At 42.9% G+C, this 5,495-nt stretch overlaps 1 pseudogene; it reads left to right on the top strand.

Moving 5' to 3' along the window:
• Nucleotides 1–3,347: 3,347 nt before the first annotated feature.
• LOC103009482 (tyrosine--tRNA ligase, mitochondrial-like) lies at nt 3,348–5,023 on the top strand (annotated as a pseudogene).
• The last annotated feature ends 472 nt before the right edge of the window (nt 5,024–5,495 follow it).

Genomic DNA, 5,495 nt, shown 5'->3' with positions numbered 1-5,495 from the left:
CTCCAAGTGATGCTGTTTTGTCGAAGGACACAAACATTTTCTTTGAATAGTTTCAATGGACACTTTATAATATATTCATTGCAGATTTTAGATCTATTAAGCATATTTTTCTCATTTCATCTTCAGATCATTGTTCATAATCCATTATTTGTTGAAAACTTTCCAAACTAGGCATTGCGTTGAGTCCTGGGGACAGAAAGAAAAATAACAAAGGTTATACAGCATACCAAGGGACACAGACATGTAAACAAAGCATGACAATATGTTGTATTATGAGTGTACAATAGACACATATAAAAATCACTATATATATCCATCAGGATCTCACTATAACCATTTCAAATATTTATAACAGAGAAAATGTAAGTAGCTGGTTACTCAGAAGAGGCAGGATCTAAGCAGCTAAAGAGTGAACAATAAGATAACCTAGAGATTTTCCAAAGCAGACAGCCTCTACCAATCATAGATGGGAGAAACAAGGAGAGGAAGTGATTGTAGTGGGTTGAATGGTAGACCTCCCCCAAAATATGTCCACATCCTAATACCTGGAGCCAGTGAATATTATCTTATTTGGAAAAAAAATCTTTGCAGATGTAATTAAAGATCCTGAGATGAGATTATCTTGAACTAAGCAGGTGGACCCTAAATCCAAAAAAATTTTCTTCCAAGAGACAAGAGTAGAAGATGCAGAAAGAGAAGAAGACCATGTAAAGACAGAGGCATAGATTGGAGGAATGCTGCCATAAACCAAGGAGCACCTGGAACCACCAGAAGCTGGAAGAGACAATGAAGAATTCTCTTCAAGAACTGTTGGAAGGAGCTTATCCCTACTGAAACCTTAATTTCAGACTTTTGGCCACCAGAACTGGGAGAGAATAAATTCCTATTGTTGGGAATCACCAAATTTGTAGTAATTTGTTACAGCAGCCCCAGGAAACTAATACCGTGTTGTTACCAGAGCTAGGGTTCCCCACTTGGAGCTGGAACAGAAGCAAGCATGTCTAGAGGGAGGAATTTCAGAAGGAACATACTCACTTCTAGAAAAGTCACTCAGTGCAGGGAGGGAAGGGAAGAGCCCATCCCCCATCTCCTGCCAGTGATGCCAGCCATAAGCTTCAGCTGCTATAGGAGCTTGGAGAATGCAGCCTGGAAAAGCCAGTCCCCCACCACGCAGAGCAGAACCAGCAAGGACAAAGAATATTTCTAAGAGCCACAGTGTCAGTACCAGTATGCTATGGGAGCACAATGGATAAGTAAAGCTTGCTATATCAAGACATTTTCAGAGAAGGTGAAATTTAAGCTTAATCAAGATGAATGATTAGAAATTCATCAGGCAATGGAGGAAAGGTATTGAATGGGAAGAAGAAACATGTGCAAACTGAAGTTCAGAACCCTATGCAGTCTTCCTGTCCTCCACTTGTGTCCTTCTGGTCCCCCATGTGGAAAACAAATATGGGCTGGGTCTAATTGTTAGGGGCAGGCCATGTAATTAGTCTAGGGTTTAATCTGAAGACTTAGCCATTTTAGTTTCAGGACAGAGAGAGAACAGGAAATCCCACTGGGGAATCCAAGCTCGAGTCATACACTCCAAATCAGTTTTAACAGAGAGGGCTGGGTTAAGTCCTGTGGCAAGGCTGTGTTAGGTAACAGCCGATCCACAGAACAGTATTTTGATTCCTATTTGGTTTTCCACCTTGTGTATATATCTTATACACTGTGTATAGGGAACCCCAGTGGAGATGAAGTGAGGAGTAAGATTTTCAATCCTCTACCCTATTCCTCAAAAGAGAGGTTAGTTTTTAGTTAATTTGATCCATTCATATGTAAATGTTCATTACTCAGTTGACGTACGTTTCTAAAACTTAAAGTAAGTATGGGCATGAGATAGAGGTTTGGAAATATTCAGATAGGAATTTAAAACAAGGCACTGGATGATACCATCTAGGTAGATGGTAGATGAGGACTTAGGACAGGGCTCTAGGGAACCTCCCAGTGACAGGCATATTGCTGTTGCTCTTGAGATATTCTACCACTATTCTTCGGACACCTGCAACTATGTGAGCCCTCTCCCCTTACCTTAGGCCTGAGCCAAAGTTATCAATAGAAGCTTAATTTTAAACCATTAGATAACCCTTTACTGCAGTATCTATTCTACAGGGTATTGAAATGGATTGGTCAGAAAAAGACACTGCAAAGCCATCGCAGCTCAGTAACCTTTTTCTTAGTCACCAATTCTACCTGGATTTCAATAACAGAGATGAAGAAAAAAGGTGCAATTATCTCCCTCGATTTACACTTCCTGAAAATATAACTCAATCTTTAAAGCCTGCACTCTTTTATTTCTTGCTTATTTGATCCTTTAAATCCTGTTCAAACGAAAATATAGTGATATTTTCTTATTTCAGCTCTCTTCTGAAGCGACCTTGAAAGGCTAAAGAAGATCTTACAGTAGTTTCTTTTCTTGGGGTCTTGGTAAAAGAGGATGAAAATGCTGACTTGTCAACTAAACAGCATCGGATGGTTACAAATGAATGCAGCCCTTCTCAGGGGACAAGACTGTATCCAGGCAGAGGCTGGCAGCCCTACAGCACTGCACATAAATGAGTGATGCACTGCAGATAAAATGGGAATCAACCTGTTTTCTGGGCAGCAAGCCCCCGTTCAAGGAAGAAATTGTGTTCTTTCCTGGAAGCGCACCATCCTCCTTGTCTGCATTCCCCAAACGCCTTTCATTTCTTCAAGAAAATATCAAATAAAGGACTGGCCTCAACGAAGAAGCCACTGTCCTACAGCGGGGGACTTTGACCTCTCCAAGCAGTTATCAAACTGCATTTTCTGAAGACAGAATCAGCTCCAACGACTTAGACATATTGGGAGTGTTTGTTTCTTTTCTGATTCATTTCAAAAGATGTTTATAAAACATCCCAAGTAAATCTGACTGAGAACATTTATGTCTATTTTCTAGCGTTTGGAATGTTGATGGTAGCTTTAAAATCTGTAATTTTGTAATAACGAAGATCTTAAAGACAAAAAAGGTTTTAGAGCACTTTGAGTCTAGTGACGTCATCTATCCCTCCCAGGAAATTTCCTTTACAGCATTCCAGGAGGTATTTTCCTTTGCAGCGTTCCTGGAAAATTCTGCTTTGTCCAGGGACGGGAAGCCTACCTACCCACGATAAGACAGCACATCTCTTTGGTTCAAAGTTCTAACAGAGTTCCTCCTGATAGGAAGCCAGCATGTCCATCACCTATCTTCCCCCACCCTGCCACTCTATTGAACCTTACCTGCTCTTCTACATGACAGTTTTCACATATTCCAAGGCTGCTTCTGATTGGCTGCCACCAAAATGGTGGCGCCCATGTTGCGGTCCTTTTCCTCAGGCAGCTGGTCTGGAGCCCCAGGCCCTTCAGGAGTCTTGCCCCTGGGGCTGCGTGAGGCTCACTCCGGCGCTCAGGGGTGGCCGGCGGTGCAGGAGTCCGGGGGTCTGTTCAAGAAGTTCTCCCCCAAAAGGGGTATGAAGATAGAATTGCCAGAGCTCTTCCACTGTGGCAAGGCGAGAAGCTTTCTTCAGACCATGTACTGCGGCCTCATCCCACAGCCGACTTGTTGCCGCTTGTGGGCCGTCTGCTGACGCCGCTGCGCCGCTTTACCTTCAAAGCGATTGCGCAGGCGGAAGGGGCCATTGCGCCTGCGCAGAGGGCTCCAGCTGCTGATAAGCATTTCTTTGCTGATGGGCCGACCTGCCCCTTCACAGCGCAGGACTCTATGCCCTTCCGAGCAGCGGCGGGCGGACGCTTGCGTATGAGCATTCAGACTCGTCGGCACTAGAGCCCTGAGATCATGAGGTCGAACGAGTTCTTTTATACTGAGTGCTCCAGGCCTATGACTTCTACTACCTGTTCCAGCGTTATGGCTGTTGATCTGGCTGGGTGGATCTGATGAGCTAAGCAATCTCATGTCCGGTTGTGATTTCATCCACAAGATGACTGGAGAAGACGTATTTGGAATCACTGTTCCCCTAATTACAAGTGGATCCAAACCATGCAAGTCACCTGACAGTGCTGTTTGGCTACACAGAGTTAAGATACCTCCCTTTGAATTGTATCGGTTGTCAGGCAGCAAGATGATTCAATAGAAAGGTACCGAAAGCCCTTCACTTTTCCACCCCTTCCAGAGATTAATGACATAATGCAGCAGCATGTCACAGAGCCAGAAAATCGGCGTCCTCAGAAACGACTTGCTGCAGAAGTAACAAAGTTTGTTCGTGGACCAGGAGAGCTGGATTCTGTGAAAAAGTGTCCACAAGCCCTTTGCCATAGTAGCATAAATGCACTGGAGGTTACCTCTGATCAAGAGTTTAAAGAGTTGTTTAAAGAAACTTCATTTTCTGAAGTAGTTCTTTTTTTTTTTTTTTTTTTTTACTATGAGGGCTCAACTTTGTTGACTCAGGAAATGTTGAGTTTCTTTAGGAGTTTTTGTTTAAATTCCTCTACTTTTTTAAAAAAATTTATTTATTTATTATTTATGGCTGTGTTGGGTCTTCGTTCCTCTGCGAGGGCTTTCTCTAGTTGCGGCAAGCGGGGGCCACTCTTCATCGCGGTGCGCGGGCCTCTCACTATCGCGGCCTCTCTTGTTGCTGAGCACGGGCTCCAGACACGCAGGCTCAGTAATTGTGGCTCACGGGCTTAGTCGCTCCGCGGCATATGGGATCTTCCCAGACCAGGGCTCGAACCCGTGTGCCCTGCATCGGCAGGCAGACTCTCAACCACTGCGCCACCAGGGAAGCCCCTCTGAAGTAGTTCTTAACCTTGCAACAAGTGTCCTAAATACAAGCTGCAAAGCAAATGCCATTCCGCATGGTCCATGAGGGTACTGGCTAACAGAAGGTGGAGTTGGTATTAATCACAGACAAGCAACAAATCCTGAGAATGCTAGTTGTTGGACCACATATACTTGAGAATGGACTTTCATTCTTAATAATGGAAAAGGAATTTCTACACCATAACACGGCTTCAGCTATGATGAGAAACCCTGGTGGTTCAAACAAACATCCATCATTCATTCTCAAGATATAAGAAGGAACTTATACGTTCGCTTATGCTAATCAGAACAACAAAGAATGGAGTATACTCTAGGCTTCACACTATAAGTAATTTCATTATTTATGTAAGCTGGTTTATACATAAGGTGTTTGTGTGATGATGAAATATTTTATTTCCTGATCTGCAAACACCAACGACCATGATCTCGTGGGTTAATGTTTTTTAAAAATTATACTTTATGAAAAAATTAAATTATGTCTTTTCTATCCTAAAAAAAAAAAAAAAAACCAATGCTTCTCATTTTACAGAAGCACAGCATCCATACTTGCACATGTATTATGAAGGATATGCCTGCAGTGAAACTGACCAGTACAGCACCCTCCCTACAATACTGCACTTGTGCAATAAATGTTAGCGTCTCTTTGATAATAACCTCTGAAATTTGAGTAGCA

The sequence above is a fragment of the Balaenoptera acutorostrata genome, chromosome 6 (assembly GCF_949987535.1).
Source record: "Balaenoptera acutorostrata chromosome 6, mBalAcu1.1, whole genome shotgun sequence".
NCBI classification, from domain to species: Eukaryota; Metazoa; Chordata; class Mammalia; order Artiodactyla; family Balaenopteridae; genus Balaenoptera; species Balaenoptera acutorostrata.
The sequence above is the reverse complement of the archived record's forward strand: the minus strand, read 5'-3'. Positions and strand labels throughout refer to the sequence as shown.